The sequence below is a fragment of the Microcaecilia unicolor genome, chromosome 4, assembly GCF_901765095.1.
Source record: "Microcaecilia unicolor chromosome 4, aMicUni1.1, whole genome shotgun sequence".
In the NCBI taxonomy this organism is placed as follows: Eukaryota; Metazoa; Chordata; class Amphibia; order Gymnophiona; family Siphonopidae; genus Microcaecilia; species Microcaecilia unicolor.
Window position 1 is genome coordinate 263630780 of NC_044034.1, and position 18929 is coordinate 263649708.

General features: G+C 47.9%; 1 protein-coding gene across 1 annotated transcript in view; it reads right to left on the bottom strand.

The window, feature by feature from the left end:
* The window catches only part of SEPTIN10 (septin 10), a 188133-nt gene that overhangs the window by 110573 nt on the left and 58631 nt on the right, over positions 1 to 18929 (bottom strand). The window lies entirely within an intron of this gene.

Below are 18929 nucleotides of genomic sequence, written 5' to 3' on the forward strand. Positions count from 1 at the left end.
CTAGGACTGAATGGATCACTGGTGAAAATATGAAGATTGGCCCCTATAACATCATGTTGTCCAAGGTCTAGTCAGACAGAGTACGGGCTGGGGCATGTGTTCAGAATGCTGCATTCATATTACTGGCCAAAAAAAAGTATAACTATGGTACTCTGTTGATTAAATACTACTGGCTTCCTATGGAAGCAAGAATTAGGTTTAAAATCCTATGTTTGGTCCATAGGTGTTACTTTATTGGCCATCCAATTAAAAACAATTAAAATCGGTAAGTGAGACTCGACATAGCTGTGTTTCGGCTTATCAGGCCTGCATCAGGAGTCTAACAAGAATAACAATAATAATACATGAATATCATATAAAAAATATATAACATATATGGACAGTAAATTGACAGCTTAAAGTTCCAGTACCATATACATCAGCTAGATCTCTCTAGTCATCTCTGATGGGATTGTTACATCTTTCCCCTCCATTTGAAGTTGGTGTCAGCTAGATAACATGTTTAACTACATTGGCTCTATCTTTAGAACTTAGGAAGGAAGGAAACAAACTACCTCTGTTTTTCATAACAAAAGTGGCTTCTAATTTTATTTCCCCTCTCCCCTCCCCCATTTCTTATCCCCTCTTTTCCCCTTTCCCTCTTTCTTTTCTGTCCATCTCACTCCATGCTTTTTCAATTTACATATCTACCATAATAAAATGCAGCCTCAACGTTCTGAGGACACTGATGTCACTGAAGTCACTCACACACCGGTTCGTGGTTTCATGGTGGTGAAGCCACCACATCTTCATGCCCCGCCCTCGCGTCACACGTGATGACATCGAGGGCGGAACATGAAAACAAATTAATGCACGGAGAGCAGTATTTTCCTACTCCTCCCCTTCCAACAAATCCCAGCCGCCGCTGACGTGCACATGAACCCCGCCCCTTTCGCCAAATAGCCCCGCCCATGGTAGCACACGCTTAACCTCACCAACCTCCCTCCCCTTACGCGTGTCTCCCTGGTGGTCTAGAGGTACCTGTTCCGTCGGCCCAGGAAAGAAAGAGCCCCCTTTTTCCTCCCGTAGCGGTGGCTTCCTTGCTGCATGGTGTGGGAGTCCGGCTCTCGGCGTTTCAAAATGGCCACCGAGAGTTCAAGCTACCTCGTGAGACTTCAACTCTCGGCGGCCATTTTGAAATGCCGGGAGCCGGACTCCCACACCATGCAGCAAGGAAGCCACCGCTACGAGAGGAAAGAGGGGGCTCTTTCTTTCCTGGGCCGACGGAACAGGTACCGTAAGGGGAGGGGAAGGGAGTCCCGTGCCCACTAGCGCCCGTTTCATCGGCGCCAGAAACGGGCCATTTTTACTAGTATTATATATTTTCATTATAAAAATATGCTGAATGTTTAGCCAGGTTCTTATAGGTGATAGTTATAGAAATTATTTCCATCAGAAAAACTAATAGGTGTTTCCGGTCTATTATTTACAAATCTATTTGCATCATGAATATACACATCATCTCTAAATATGTGAGATATTATTAAGTTATATACCTTTACACACTATCCCCCAGATTCCATATATGGTGACCAAAGTTGCTTGTGCAAATCAATTAACATAGCAGATTTATGCACACAACTTAATTGCATTAATGAGCTGATCAGCACCAATAATTGGCTCCTAACAACCAATTATTTGCATTAATTGGGAGTTATGCTCTCATTGTATTCCTTTGTATTCCATAATGCGTGGAACTCCTATAGCATGTAATTTCAAGAGGTCATGGACAGGGGCATTCCCAGAATTTACTCACATTCTTACAGACTTGATTGGCATTTACACCCGCTTTCACTGTTGTTGGCATCTAAAGTTAGGTGTCGTTTATGCGCCAAGCACTATTCTATAAAGGACATGGATCCTTAATAGAATAGTGCTCAGTGCTTACATTTTTCAGTACCATTTATAGAACCTATGCCCATAGTCCAAAAGAATTAGGGGCCCTTTTAGCAAGCCACAGTAGGCACTAGTGCGTGACTACCATGTGCCAAAAATCACTGTCGTGGGATGCACTGAGGCATCCCGCAGCAGTGTGTCAATTAGTGCATACTAATGGGAGGCGTGTCTAGGGTAGCATGGGTATATTGCCGCGTGCTGCCCGATTAGCACAGGAGCCTTTACCGCCTAGAAAATAGGTGGCAGTAAGGACTTCCACGGTAATGGCCACATACTAATTGGGAAATTTGCGCATGGCCATTACGGGACAAAATACAAACGCAGCCATTTTACCGCCACAGCATGCTATAAACCCAAGCGCTAGAAACAGCGCATGGCCATTTTTTAGCGTGGCTTAGGAAAAGGGCCCTTTAGCCTTTAAATCTAAATGGATTGCAAGTATGTATTTATCTAATTATTTTATCATATAACCAGTGCTTTTTTTGCGGCACCTTTTTTCTGAGGTCCAGCTCACCTGCCCGCTCCCTTCCGTTCGTGCACCCTGAGTTGAAATCTTTTGTTTACCTGAAGTTGCAGTGAAAGCAGCAGGCAGGCAGGTTCGGCATCCTCGTCGCTTCCCTTCCCTCTCAGTGCATCCCAACTTCCTCTGATGTAATTCCCTTTCTGCAAGGGCGGGACGCGCTGAGAGAGAAGGGAAGCAACAAGGAAGTGAACCTGCCTGCCTGCTGCTTTCACTGCCAGTTAGCCGCAACTTAGGGTAAACAAAAGATTTCAACTCAGGGAGCATGGGTGCATGAACGGAAGGGAGCGAGAAGGCAGGGGAGAAAGGAGAATCGCTGGACATGGATGGGAGGGGAGGACAGGGAAGAGGAGAATCGCTGGACATGGATGGGAGGGGAGGACAGGGAAGAGGAGAATCGCTGGACATGGATAGGAGGAAAGGGCAGGGGAGAGAGGAGAATCGCTGGACATGGATAGGAGGACAGGGGAGAGAGAAGAATCGCTGGACATGAATGGCAGGGGAGGACAGGGGAGAGAGGAGAATCGCTGGACATGAATGGGAGGGGAGGACAGGGGAGAGGAGAATTGCTGGACATGGATGGCAGGGGAGGACAGGCGAGAGAGGAGAATCGCTGGACATGAATGGCAGGGGAGGACAGGGGAGATAGGAGAATCGCTGGACATGAATGGCAGGGAAGGACAGGGGAGATAGGAGAATCGCTGGACATGGATGGGAGGGGAGGACAGGGGAGATAGGAGAATCGCTGGACATGGATGGGAGGGGAGGACAGGGGAGAGAGGAGAATCGCTGGACATGGATGGGAGGGGAGGACAGGGGAGAGAGGAGAATCGCTGGACATGGATGGGAGGGGAGGACAGGGAAGAGGAGAATCGCTGGACATGGATAGGAGGGGAGAGCAGGGGAGAGAGGAGAATCGCTGGACATGGATGGCAGGAGAGGACAATCGCTGGACATGGATGAGAGGGGAGGACGGCGGGCAGAGGAGACATACTGGACATGGATGGGAGGGGAGGTCAGCAAAGAGAGATTCGCTGGACATGGTTGGCAGGGGAGGACAGGGGGCAGAGGAGATTCGCTGGACATGGATGGGAGGGGAGAGAGGAGAAGTGCTGGAAATGGATGGAGAGGAGAGCAGGAGATAGAGGAGAATTGCTGGACATGGAAGGATGGAGGGGTTTGGCGGGGAGAGGAGAAATGCTGGACATGGATGGAGGAGAGGGGAGAGAGAATTATTGCTTTACTAGTAAAAAAGGCCCATTTCTCAAACAAATGAAACGGGCGCTAGCCAAATTATCATATAATGGCAATTATGTTTTTAAAGGAACCGTTAGGATTGTTTTCTGTATGTATTTTTGTTTGTATCTGTGTTTTGTTGTGATTTGTATTTATAGTATTTTCAAAATACTATAGGAACCTAAAGGAACCAAAAACAGGAAGAAAATATCCCTCCATAAACAGCGAGAAACACTCAGACAGGAACAGGAAAGGGTGGGCCTCTGGATTGATCTGTTGGGACTAATGGAAAGAAAATTATCAGGTAATAACTAATTTTACCTTCCACAGCGTCCCACAGATCAATCCAGAGACGAGTGGGATGTACAAAAGCAGTCCCCAAGTAGGGTGGGATCCCCAAGACAGGCCAAAGTCCAAACATCCTTGTTGGAACTGGACCCCGAGACAGGAATCGGATAAAGACCTTCAAAATGAGCCAAAAAAACATCCTCTATAAGGAAAAAGGGGAAACTCAACAACAGGCATGAGAAGGGAACCCGATCCAGTCACTGACTGAAAGAAGGCTCTGTAAGCCACAAGACTCGATACCTCAAGTCAAGGACCAAGAACATGCGACAACCAGCTCAGAAGGCAACCCAAACTTCCGAGTCGAGAGCATCGCAGATCTCAAAGCTGCAGTTAAAAGGCCAGCCTCTGATGGCCTCTACCAATGCCTCATCCCGAAAAGGAAGAAGCTATGACAGACAAAGAAAAAGACAAGAACCAGAAGGCCCTAGAGCCCAAGACCGGTCCCATCTGAACAACAGGAACGACTACTGCCGTGCCCACTCATTACTATACCAGGAACAGCAGCCAGAACTGTGGATTGAATTGTCCGTAGGAACAGCACTATCTAGAGCTTGAGAAAATGCCCAAGTCACTCCCCAGAGGTTTAACCGAGGACATCAATCAGCCAAAACACAGGGAGAGAACCCACAGTCCTCCACAAGGATCAAAGGCCCACGAGCCATAACCAGAATCAACGCCATAGGCGGCTTCCAGTGCAATGTCTGGCAAGAAGGCAAGACCCACTCGCCAGAGAACAGCTAGTCCCGACAGAGGACCCATGCCGAACAGCCAACAATAGATCCAGGTGAGAAACTGAGCCAAAGGTTGGCCAACCTGGTAAAGACCGAACAAGGCCAGAAACCAAGAACAGCGGAAAACTCGAGAGAGAGAGAGAGAGAAAAAAAACTAGACTCCCAGGACACAGCGCCATTGCAACCTACCAAAATGAGCCAGTAGCACCTGGAACATGTGAACAAGCAGAGCCTGGACAAGGGAGAAGGCTTGGTCTCGGAGCTAGAAGAATGGAAGCCTCCAGAGACTGGGCCAGAGCGTATTCCCAAACAGTCAGACTAGACGTGACAGACAGAGCAAGACCAAGTATCCAACAGAGCAGAACGTGATACAGCCAAGGCCAGCAAGAGAACTCCTCTGTGCCCTGGTTTCATCCAGCAATCACAACTGGATAAGCCTCGGCAACCAATGGCAGAGGAAGAGCCGACCAGCCGAACACAGTGATGCTGGGCATCCCGAGACGTAGCCCGATCCATGCACCATAGACGGGTAGTGCAGACCTCATCTGGCTGCACTTGCCTCGGAACCCAGAGACGATGTCAGCCTCAGTGCAGTATCGAGGCCTGTCACTCAGCAAGTAGGAATGCTGCACATCCAGCAAAGGAGTGGCAATTGAGTGACTGCTCGAGTAGAGATAAGGCTCACCGTCCAAAGATAAGCAAGGAGAGTCGTCTATAGACAAAAAACTGGCTCAACATCCGGGGACGGAGCACAGCTCTATATCCAGAAATGCAACAAGCTTGACATCAGTCAGAGCAGGGCCCTACATCCAGGGATGAAGAAAGGCCGCCAGGCAGAGACTGAACAAGGCCTGAAGTCCAGGGATGGAGCATGGCGCTAAGGCCAGAGATGACTCTACGCTCGACAGCTGCAGCTGGAGAAGGTCTTTCTCTGGTCGTTAAGCCTAACGCCTCATGCGGAGCAAGGCTCTCCATTCAGAGACTGAGAAGCTTGACGGCCACAGCCTGAGTCAAACTCGATGTCCAGCAACAGAATGAGGCTCGACAGCCGCAGCAGGAGCAAGGTTCGCTTCCCCGAACCACGTCGAGGTTCGCTTCCCAAACGTCGAGGCCAGTCACCCTAAGAAACCGCGAGGTGCAACAGGTTACGACAGAGCCACACGTGATGCCCTAAAATGCAATAAAGCTCAACGTCCAAAATCGGAGCAAGACACGCCATGTCAAGAGGGTGCTAGGCACGAGGGCCAGAGGTGGAAGCAACCTGTCGCCGAAAGGCAGAGAGAAGGACATCAAGGACGGGTAAGTCCCGCCATCCAAAGACGGGGCAAGGCGCAACATCCACAGACAGGCAGGGCCCAATGTCCATTGATCATGCAAAGGTGGATGTCCAAAAACCATGAAAGGCCCAACATCCGAAAACAGAACAAGACCCAATGTCCAAAGATGGGCAAACCCCGACGACCAAAGACAGGGCCAGCCCCAATGTCCCAAGACAGGGCAAGTCCTGAGATGAGGCAATGTCCGATGTCCAAAGATGGGACAAGGCCCCAACGTCCAAAGACGGGGGCGAGGCCCAACAATCAAAGTCAGGGGCCAGGCCCGACTTTTGAAAAACTGGGCTGGGCCCAACATCCAAAAAACGGACAGGGCCCGACATCCAAAAACGAGACAGGGCCCGACTACCACTGGACTTCCAAAGATTGGGCGAGGATGGAAATGCAAAGATTGGGCGAGGATGGAAATACAAAGACTGGGCGAGGCCCGAAGTCCAAGACTGGGCGAGGCCTGACATCCAAAGACAGAGCATTGTTTACCAGCCACAAAGGAACAAAAAATAAGGTGAAGTTCAAACACTGCAGAAGACGGGGAGGCACAAGTCTCCACGATCAAAGACGGAGTCTGGCAGAGCCACCTGGGAACAGGGAGGCGAACAAGCACAGCTAGGGCTACTACGCCCCATAAAACAATATTGTCCCTGTGGATCCCACCAGGACGCCACCCACCGAGGTGACCAAGGAAGCTGGAGACTCCTGGAGACAACTCAGCCGTGGCATACCATGTACCTTGCACAAAACAGACTACCAGAAAGGTGGCAGATGGCACTACCGGGATGATCCGCCCCAGGAAAAGGAGCACCGACAGACCAAAGACTGTCGAAACCCAGGAAACTAAGATGCTGCCACCAGCAGCCAAGGGAACGCAACTGCATCCCTAAGAAATCCAAACCCCTGAGGAACAAAATCAGTGCAGACTAGAGCCCTCCAAGGAAGCCTGCACAGCCCCTAAGAAACTGCACCAGCTGGGGCTGCAAGGTAAAGGGCACAACCAAAAACCCCTTGCAGGGCACAGGAAACATAGCTTAAAAACACTCAAAGAACGCCCCCTGTGGGATAAATAGGAAAATGTGCCAAAAACCAAGTCTGCAAAACAAAAACATGAGACTCCAAGTGGCTAAGTGTCCATTAACCAGAATTTGCACGTCAGCACTGTCAATGCAACAGCACGGGCACTGGGACCTGCCCTACTGACCCCAGGAAAGAGAGAGTACCTGTCCCCGAGAGCAAGGGGCCAAGGAAAATACCAGGAACACCAGACCCTGTGGAAAAAGCCTTACACTTCAATAAAAGAATCCCAACAGGGTAGAGGCGAGAGCAGAGAAACCCAAAACCAGGGATGCATTCCTCACAGCACCCCTGCTCACAGAATTAGCTAGGGACCAGGAAGAGCTGCCCCCCAGACAGGGAACGGCAGGAGACCCATCCCCAACATCTAAGAGGCCCACTACAGCACATGCAAAACTGCCCTCTGAAGTGCCTAAGAAACAAAAACAGAGCAAGGCCTGGTGCAGACCAGCATACTGGGCATAGCCGAGTGCCCCAGTGCAGCGCATTGTGCATAGCTGAAAGCCAAAAGGCCCCAGCCAAAGGGAATAAAAATTAACTCAAGCCACTCATGAACTGGTTATCTGTGGCAGTGAGACACACAGCAACCCTGCAAGCCTCACTCGCGACCCGGAGGAACTCTGGCTGTGGCTACCACCTGTACCGAACAAGCAAGAAGCACCAACAAGATGGCAGCTGACGGTGAGCCACCGCCACGGAGCCCACCGAAAGACAAGCGCGCTCCCTTCACAACCTGGCACCGCCGAATCCTCCTATCCACGCATCGAAGACCGTAGTAACATCTAGCCTCAGACTGCCTGTGTAGGACAGTAGAGAGAGAAATGGGGTTTGCCAAAACAGGAGAGAAACCTGCCCACAAACAGCGTGGTACCACAAACAAACTGTCCTTGGCATACCATCCTGCCAGGTACCAAGGTCCTATGGCTACCAACTGCCCCCACCAGGAACAGAATCGTTCTCCTGTTCTGGAAACATTTCCCCAAACACCCGAGAAGGGCCGTTAGGAAGGCAACCGCTTCACATAAAAGCGCAGGAATGACGAACCGAGCACGGCCTCTGCCGACCGCGGTCTGAACTCCAAAGCCCGCCACCTAAACAAAAAGACAAAAGCTGAAAAAAAACACAACTCCCCTGAAGTTGCTCCCTCTAATGCCGGCTGCAGCGGCAGAAAACTGAGACCCAGACGAGAAACAAAGTGCGGGACAAAAACAGAGCCCGTTAAGAACTACTGCCACTAAGAGAAAGGCCTCCCCGAATCGCTACCAAGACAGCACCCAGAGGGAAAGCCATACCACCCGTGCCTCCACAGAAGGGAAGCTAAAAATAGCAGACAAGGCTACAGGGAGAGCCCCAGCTAGCAAAGATTAGAAAAGTATAACAAATCTTACAGGAATGTAGCAGACAGATTCACAGTCAAGGGTGGTGCTTTCCTGTTTTTTTTTTTCTTTTTTCTTTGGGGGGGGGGGTTGTTTTTGTTTTTTTTTAAAGAGGAGGAGAACACAGGAACCCCTGAGGAGAACAGAAGGGTGGGGGGGAGGGACCTGGCACCACCAGGTGTACCCCAATAGGCCATCACGGTAGCGCCACGCCATAACCACCAGCTCAACTAAACCTGAGGGAACAGGCTAGGAGCCAGCAACAAACCAGAGCTGCACAGGATATGTCCATCCACCTGCTGAGATAGAGAGAATACTGAGACTAAGATGGCTGCACATGTCCATATATAGTGCATCTCTGAAGTTCTATCTCCACCTGCTGGTAGGGGGACATAACCCACTCATCTCTGGATTGATCTGTGGGACGCTATGGAAGAGACAGTTGCAACATGCCAATCCCAACAGGGGTTCCCTATTTCGCTAAAACATTGCATCAGGGGAATCAACCTCCTTCTTCAAAATTAAAGTAAAATTATGTCTTTCATTTAGCTGTAGCAGATGAATCCATGAACTGGTGGGTTATATCTGTCTAACAGCAGGTGCAGATACAGATCACTGACTTAAATGAGTGGTATTGGACAATCAGCCCCTCTGTAAGCTAGTATATGTCTCATCACAAAGCAAGAGAAGCCCTTGACAAACAGGAAACCTTCCTCACCAATAGAGAAACAGACCCACTTCAGGCACAGGCAGCTCCTTGTGACTCTGGGCAAGTCAATTAACCCTCCATTGCCCCATGTAAGCCGCATTGAGCCTGCCATGAGTGGGAAAGCGCGGGGTACAAATGTAACAAAAATAAATAAAATAAATACAAATAAAAACAAAGCATAACAATCTGAAGATGAACTGTTTCCAAATCCTGAAATTGGCACTTAAATCTGTAAAACAACAAACAACTGGGAAAGAGAGGAACAACAAACTTCCAGACTGAATAGATCAAAGACGTGATGGTAAACCAGGGAGGGATGTTGGATTCATCTGCTGCAACTAAAGGAAAGAAAATGATCAGGTAAGACGTAATTTCACCTTCCTTAGCGCAGGCAGAAGATGAATCCATCAACTGGTGGGATGTACCAAAGCAGTCTCTAGATAGGGAGGGACACCGTCGCTGCTCTAGACAACACCGCCGCTCCAAAGGAAGCATCGGATCTACCTGCCACGTCCACTCTATAATGTTTGGAAAAAGAGTGCACAGAAGCCCAAGTAGCCGCCCGACAAATTTCTTGCAAACACAAGACTGACGACTCCGCCCATGAAGCCAACTGCGCTCTAGTAGAATGCCCACGTAAAGGTTCAGGCGCCATCCTTCCCGCTAACAAATACGCAGAAGAAATAGCTTCTTTTAGCCATCTGGCAACAGTCGGTTTTGAAGCCGCTTGTCCGCGACGAGAACCCGAAAGCAGGACAAACAAATGGTCTGTTCATCTAAAGACATTAGTCATCACCAAGTAGCGGAGGAGGACGCGACGCACATCTAAAAGATGAAGCTTCCGAAATATCCCGGGAAAGTCCTCTTCCTGAAAGGAAGAAAAAGAGGCTGATTGAGATGAAAAACCAAGACAACCTTCGGCAAAAAAGAAGGCACCGTTCGCAACGTGACTCCCGCTTCCCAGAACTGCAAAAAAGGATCACGACATGAAAAGTCTTGAATCTCGGAAATCCTCTGCGCAGAGGCTACAGCCACCAAAAATATTGTCTTTAAGGTGAGATCTTTAACCGACACCTTAAGTAAAGGTTCAAAAGGAGGATTCTGCAATGCTCGAAGAACTAAATTAAGGTTCCAAGCCGGACAAGGCTGACGCAAAGGAGGGCGTAAATGAAGAGCCCCACGCAAAAACCAAACCACGTCTGGATGCACCGCCAAATGAGAGCCTGACACTCTACCCCGAAAACACGCCAGAGCTGCAACCTGAACTCACAGCGAGTTATAGGCCTAACCTTTCTGTAATCCGTCTTGCAAAAATGCCAAGAGCTGAGTCACCGAAGCCTGAAAAGGAGACCACGCAAGCTCATTACACCAGGCGATGAAGGTGCGCCAAACACAGGCGTATGCTGTCCAAGTGGATCGCTTACAAGCCTGCAACAGAGTAGCTATGACCTCAGAATAGCCCTTTTTTCTTAAACGCGACCTCTCAATAGCCAGGCCGTAAGACCAAAGTGGGAGGGATCCTCCATGTTTACTAGCCCATGATGAAGGAGATCTGGAAGGATTGGAAGCCACAAGGGTGGCTCCTCCAGAAATTGTACCAGATCTGCATACCAGGGATGCTGAGGCCAATCCGGAGCCACCAGAATGACTCTGCCTGGGTGAAGCGCGATCCTCAAAAGAACCCGCCTGATTAAGGGCCAAGGAGGAAACACATACAGAAGAATGCTGACAGGCCACGGTTGAAGAAGAGCGTCCAACCCTGCAGACTTGGGCTCCTTTCTTCTGCTGAAGAATAGAGGAACTTTGGCGTTGCTCTGAGTCGCCATTAGGTCCATCGCCGACGTTCCCCATTTCTGACAGATCAACTGAAATACCTCCACCGACAACTCCCATTCTGCCAGATCCAGGATGTGTCGGCTGAGGAAATCTGCATGCACATTGTTGATACCCGAATGTGCGCTGCTGACAGGCACTGCAGATGAGCCTCCGCCCACAGGAGAAGACGGCTCACTTCTGTGGCCAAGGCTGAACTCCGAGTGCCGCCCTGTCGATTGATATAAGCCACCGCTGTCGTATTGTCCGAAAACACTCGGACCTCCTTCCCCTCCAACAAGGACTGAAATTGCAGAAGAGCATTGTAGACTGCCCTGAGTTTCAAGCGACTGATCGGCCAACGGGCCTCGCCCGCCGACCACGTTCCCTGGGCACACCGTTGAAAACAAAGAGCCCCCCAACTCAACAGGCTGGCATCCGTGACTACTACCACCCACTGAGGGAACGCCAGAGAAACTCCCTTCCTCAAGTGGGGACTGTGGGACCACCACGCCAGACTGCGCCTTGCACTGGGGAACCAAGGGAGTCTGCATTGATAATCTTGAGACACCGGAGACCACCTGCTCAGAAGCAAAGCCTGGAGTGGACACATATGAGCTCTGGCCCAGGGAACCACCTCCAATGTCGCAGCCATGGAACCGAGAACCTGAACATAGTCCCACGCTCGAGGACTGGATAACCGGAAAAGACTGGAAATCTGAGACCAAAGCTTGAGAACACACTCCTCCGGGAGGAAAACACCCCCCAACGCAGTGTCGAAACGAACCCCCAGGTAGTCCAGCTGCTGAGTCGGTGCCAACTGACTCTTGAAAAAATTGATCACCCAGCCCAACGACTGCAAAAGACAAATGACCCGGTCGGTAGCCTTGCGGCTCTCTAGAATGGAGTCCGCTCGAATCAACCAGTTGTCGAGGTAGGGATTAACCCTGATCCCTTCCTTTCTTAGGCACGCCACCACCACCATCATGACCTTGGAGAAAGTTTGAGGAGCTGTAGCAAGACCAAAGAGAAGCACCCTGAACTGGATGGCAAACCGAATGTACCGCTGATGTTGCTGCCAAATGGGAATATGAAGATATGCCTCCTTGAGGTCCAGAGCCATGAGGAACTCTCCTGGCTAAACTGCAGATATCACTGACCGCAACGTTTCCATGCGAAAATGTTGCACCCTCAAGAACTGATTTATTTTTCGGAGATCGAGAATGGGCCGAAAAGAACCTCCCTTTCGGGGCATCACGAAGTAAATGGAATAGCGACCGGTCCGAATTTCGGACGTTGGAACAGGAACCACTGCCCTGAGTTCCACGAGAGAACGGCGACACTGATGCAGGTTCTACGTCAAGTGTTGAATCTTCTGCAAAGCTCAATGCAATGCCGATGTCAATGCAGAACCAAAAAGTTTTTAAGGTTGGACTCTGTGGGCTTTAAGGGTCCTCGCTTGCATGCATGGACTTGAGTACTGGACACACCAGTTATGGGGGTCTGTGCCTGAAGTAGTCCTATTGCATGGAATACTACTACTTATTTCTATAGCGCTACACACTTCTTAAAGCCACTCGACATGCTCATTGACATGGAGGAAAAAATAACAGGCACAAGGTCAAAAGTCTTAATGACATGGAGAGCTCGAGTAGTCGAGTACCCGAGAACGGTCAATGCTTTCCGGGCAAAAGATGGGCTCAGAGGCCCCAAAGACCAAAAACTGAAAAATGAAAAATAAGTGAAAAAAAACAAGTAAACTCAAGAAATTAGTATGGAAAAAGAGAAGATAAAGAAAAAATATCCCGAAAAAGCGAAGGCACCAAAAAGGCAAAAAAGTTTGACATGCTAAAGAGAGATTTAAAACAACAACCTGTCTGCTCCGTGGAAAACGATAGTACTGCTGGTCCCATGCTCGAGCATCGGGTGGGAAGGCACTCTTACATGCGTAATGGGGGCACTGCCTCAAAGATTTAAAGTGACAGTGCACTTGGCAGTGTCCGCACCGGGTTCCATGGATGACATCACCCACATGTGAGAATATTATGCCTGCTTGTCTTCGGAGACTGAAAGAAATCTAATATAGTACATTAAAATCCCAAAAGGGAATTTCACCATGAAAGAAAAACACAAGATTAGAAAGGGCTCCTATATTAGGAAATCAGAGCCAAACATTGAACTGTAAATAGTGTCACTACAAGAATGGAAGTCCATTGCTTCTAAAAGTCAGTAAAAGCTTGAGTAACTGGCAGTCAAAAAGAACCAGTAAAGTATCAACCCAGGAAGGAAAGAAGATACCCCTATATAGAAAGGAGCTGAGGATGAATAAGCACTTTTATAATCCAATGCTGCAAATCTGGAATTTGCTGTCAAGTGAAGAATAAATAAATGAAGCAACTTCAGTGCCAGGAAGAACAAAGTTAAATTGGCAGAAGAAGAAAACTCCACTGCCAATGCAAAATCAAACTACCCAAATCTGGTATTACAAACTATTGTTATTTGTTTACTCCTGAGGTAATTCTGCACAAAATTTTGAACATTCTGCAAAATTCTGCAATATTTGTGGTATTTTGCTCAGAATTTCTCTATCATAAGGCCTGAAATTCCCTCCTTTTTCCTCCTCAGGATTTAGACATCCCAGTTCTCTCACTCCTCTCAGTGGACAAGGTTGAATAGTAGAGTGCCCTAAGGATCTGTACTGGGTCTGATGCTATTTAACATATTCATTAATGATCTGGAAATGGGAACTTTGGTCATCCCCGCGCCGGGAAGCAGTTGGGGACGCCCAAAATCGGCTTTCAATTATGACGATTTAGGCGACCCTGAGAGAAGGACGCCCATCTCCCTATTTGTGTCGAAAGATGGGCGCCCTTCTCTTTCGAAAATAAGCCTGATACTGAACCATAAAATTTGTGTTTTCTTTTTTTTTTTTTACAATGAAACCAGAAACCAGCAACACAGCTCCCAAGAAATATCACTTAACTCTTGAAGAGTTGTTGCTTTGCTCAGGAATAAAACTTCCAGCTGACAGAATGTCCATGACAGTGATCTTCAACCATTTTCATCTCGCAGCACACTGACAAGATGCAAAAATTGTCAAAGCACACCATCAGTTTTTTTTTTTAGAACAGGCACCTATCACATGGCCTTGGGGCACCTACACAGATGTGCGCAATTATAGAATTATTCCCTTAGGGGACATATACATTTAGTGGTGACCACTATCTATTGACTTTTAGCAGCACTATATAATTAGTGCCACCAAAATCTCTCCAAATTGTCCTAGGACCATCTGAACACCGGCAGGGCAGAATTAGGGCAAAGAGGGCATTCTGCCGAACTATAGGAACAGCAGTGTTAGTCAGCCATTAAATGGCTTACACGTGTCCCACTTTGTTCGCCAGGACGTCCAGCTGTTTGCAATTAGCAGAGATTTTCCTCTCCTGGGTGACTGAGCTAAGCTCCAGGGAGCTGATCTTCCCTTCAGTTCTCTCTAACTTGCTGCTGATTGTGTATTTCAGCTGCACCAGGATCAGCCACAGAGATTATAGTCCTGAGTTGCCGCTCATTATGGGAGAGGAGTGCCAATCTCAGGGTGAAAGCAAGCAGGGGCTCAGATGGAGGCTGCACCCAGGAGGGATCTGGAGCCCCTAGTGTTTTCACAACCTGACTGGGTTGCTCCGGCATCAGCAAATGCACTTCCTTTCCAGCTGATATGTTACAGCAGCATCTTTCCTCCCTCGGGCTGCCATACTAAACTCATAGTTCTGTACTTGCAGGACCACAGCTCTGCATACTGATACTTCCCCTGGCAGCCCCACCCCCTCTGAGAAAGGAAGTTGATATCTGAGTGGTCGGGGCTGCCAGGGGAAGTAGCGGCACGCAGAGTTGCGGTCCCATGCATCTTTACTGTGTTTAATACGACAGCCCAATGGAGAATGCACCAGGAAGGAGGAAAGATGTTGCATGGTGACAGGTGGGTCGGAGAGAGAGAAGGAGCCATACCAAATGGGCAGGTGGATGAGCGAAGAAGGATGCAGTTGCAGCAGGGGTGTCTATGGACGGGAGTGACATCAAACTCCTGCAGCATACTTGGGAGCAACTGTGACACACTGGTTGAAAAACACTGATCTAGGTTTCTAGGGTTATTTTAGAATCTGCTCTAACTATGGAGCGGCAGTTGAAAACAATTTCTCGGGACTGTATTTTTCAAAATGAGGCATCTACGCTTTATTAGATTCCCCCCCCCCCACCCCACAACCTGATGGATTATTTTAGATTTTTAGTCCAGTTTCTAATCTTACCTCATACTGACTACTACAACGCTTGTATTTGGAAATTTCTATAAAGGTAGTGTGATAGAGTCACATCCAGGATAGTTGGGTTAAGGCAGTTTCAGTATGAAATACAAGTCCCAAAAGGCATTGCAGGCAAGGAGCCAGGGGGTGATATGAAGAACCCGGACTGGACTCCTAGCCGCAATAGGGGAAGAAATGGGTGTAAGCTGGCAGGACGTGTAGATTGGCTGCCACTAGGGAGAAAGAGAGATAGGAAACCCTGTGTGCAGGAGCTCATCATTAGTCTAATGCTTAACTCAGCTGGTATGGGTGTGGGGGAAGCTAATGGAAGGAGAGTGATTGGTTGTGAGAGCAGAAGCCAGAGATTGATTAGGCAGGTGGGAAGGAGTCCCAGGGAAGAGAAAAGCAGAAGGAGAGAAGAGGGTAGAGTGAAGCAGGTGCAGGGTGAAATCCCTTGGGTGTGAGAAAGTCCCAAATGTATTTGCAGGCTGAAAACCATTGGGTAACAGAGGTCCCTAAAGTATTGAATCTACCAGTGAAGCCGATGTAAAGGGGAATCCCTTGGGGTATGAGAAATCCCTAAAGTATGGAACCCCTCCTGAAGGTAAAGAGAGTAGAAAGTAGAAACTGCTGCTTTGTGGTTTAACTGTAATGATGAACTGAATGAACTGCTTTTATTTGGAGTTGAACTACTGTTACTGTGCCCTGGATAAAGAGCCCAGACTGGAGCTGACTGTGAGCCTGTATTGAATCCTGATATGTGCTGATACCCTACTGCTTAAAGGGGACTATTTGCCAGACACTTTCAGGTAGCTTACATGTGCTTAAGATTGAAGATGAATGCTGCTGTTGGAACTGTGTATCAGGTCTACTAGAAACCTGCATGGAATAAAGTCCTTAAGAATGAAGTTGATGGTGGGCATTTATTTCTTGACTGTACCAGGAGCCTGTGGCTGGAGGAGATTGTTCTATCCTTGGCTGCACCTAGAGGCACCTGGTTACAGTAGTAAATCAACTCCAGCTTTTACAAAATACTGCTGCCAGACTGATTTTTAGAGCAAGGAAATATGATAGAATTTCTCCACTGTTGATAAGCTTACACTGGCTGCCATTCCAGGCTCTCTTTTTTGTTAAAGTGACTTCTATAATTTTTAATAGACTCTGAGGTTTGAGTCCAGAGTATTGTTCACACTCCTTAGCAATTCTTGCAACTAAACGCTCATGGAATTAAAACTGTTGCTTGCTCGAATTTCCACCTAGTAGAGGAATTTGATTTAAATGAATTTATGGGAAAAGACTGGGCAGGTTAGGGCTCTTCTCTTGGAAAGGAGAAGGCTGAGGGGGGGATATGATTGAGGTCTATAAAATCCTGAGTGGTGTAGAACGGGTAGAAGTGAATCGATTTTTTAGTCTTTTAAAAAGTATAAAGACCAGGGGACACGCAATGAAATTATATGGAAATACTTCTAATACAAATAAGAGGAAACATTTTTTCACTCAAAGAATAGTTAAACTCTGGAACTCACTGCTGGAGGATGTGGAAACAGCAGTTAGTGTATCTAGGTTTAAAAAAAAATGTTTGGCCAAGTTCCTGTAGGAAAAGTCCATAGTCTATTGTTGAGATTGAAATGGGAGAAGTCACTGCTTGCCCCAGAATTGGTAGCATGGAATGTTTCTGCCAAGTACTTGTGACCTAGATTGGATACTGTTGGAGGCAGGATACTGGGCTAGATGGATCGTTGGTCTGATCCAGTATAGCTATTCTCGTGTTCTTATTCCTAACAACCAAGCTTTGGAATGCTTTCCCCCTCCATTCCTCAACTTTTCTCTTACCTAGGCTAAGAAAACATTTTATTTTGCAAAGTATTGGACTAATGATAACTACATATTGTTTTTGTATTTGATTTTAATTTTGTGGCTCCTGGTGTATGCACCAGTTTTAAAATTTTGTATATCACTTAGAACCTAATATTAGGGATTGGGCAACTAAAAAATACAGAGAACAGAATAGTATTGTAGGGGGGACAAGTACAGGATCAGAGGGGCCCAGCAGTGGAAGTTATTTGTTGAGTTTGAGGATATTTTTAGGACACGGATTGGAAAGGTCTTGGGTACACAGGAGGAAAGATTGGGGGAGAGATCACTTTTGGGTTCAGGGAGTCCAAGGTGCCTTCAGTGAGAATCAGCAATCTGAGGTGAGGTGCAGCACCCTCTGCTCCCACACTGCATCTTTACACCAGGTTTGAACAAGGCTTCAAAGAATAAAAACTGTGCAGCTTTTTACACCGGGGAAAATTTTAAATGCAACGATCTGCATGCCCACTGAGCTTACTCTTTAACGCACTGGTTTTACAGTGATTTGCCCATGCTTCCTGCATTAGGATTTGCACAGGAAAATCATGCATAAACCATTGCACTAAAGAGTAATGCAGCTTATTGCATCACTCCTAAGCTTCCCAAGCTTTATTACATCTGTGTCATCAGCTGTTAACAGGCATACTAATGGCCCGTGTTGACAGGGTTGGTGCATGACTGCCAAACTGCCTTAAATGTAACCACAGCAAGGTGGTAGATCAAATCCCATCCCTTTTCCCTCATTCCTATGCAAATCTTCAATCTCACACCCAGTGGCATAGCCATGGGTGGGCCTCGCTGGTCACATGTCCATCCAGAAGTGACATAACTTGGCTGGCGGCGATCCTCCCTGCCAGTCGAAGACTCCCAGCATCTCTCCCTCCCCAATAATAGGGGATCTCTTCACTCCCCTAACCCCCAGCACTTTTAAATCCTTCAGTTCTGGAGGTCACGTGCTGCCATGATACGGGGTGGACGCTGAAAAGCAGAGCTCCGTGTGCGCCTCCCAGAAATCGGCGAAATATCAGCGAAAAAATTGAAAGAATCAAGGAAACGTTGATGGGTTGGTGAAAGAGGAACGTAACTCAACGAGATAAGCTACAAAGGAGAGAGAATATAGTGAGTAATGGCGACGAAAACGGCGAAGAGAGAGCGGGAGAAGTTGAGGCCGTCTGAAATCAAAATGGCCAAACCGCACATCCCGGGAGAGACAACCATAAGCTCCGCGTGGGTAGCGGAAATAACAGCTGAGGTAACGGCGGCAGTTGAAGCAGCGCTGGACAAAAAGTTGCAACAAATTTATGATTGTACGGAAGAGGCACACGAGAGAATTGATAGTGTTTGCCTGGAATTGGATTTGGGGCTGCAGCGTATCTCAGACATGGAGGACAATGCAGGAGCACTAAAAGACTCTAATTCGAAATTACAGCAAAAAGTGGCAGATCTAGAAGCGAAGGTAGACGATCTAGAGAATCGGAGTAGGAGGAACAACTTGAGATTGGTGGGCATCCCGGAGACGTTTCAGGACAAAGATTTACCTTCGTTCCTGGAAGAGTGGATCCCACGTGAACTACAGACTGGAGATCAAATGCAGCATTTCTGTGTGGAACAGGCACACAGAATAGGACTGATCAAAGCATCAGTGAATCGCCCAAGGGTGGTAATTTTCAAAAGCCTGAATTTCCGGCATAAGCAAACAATACTGGCG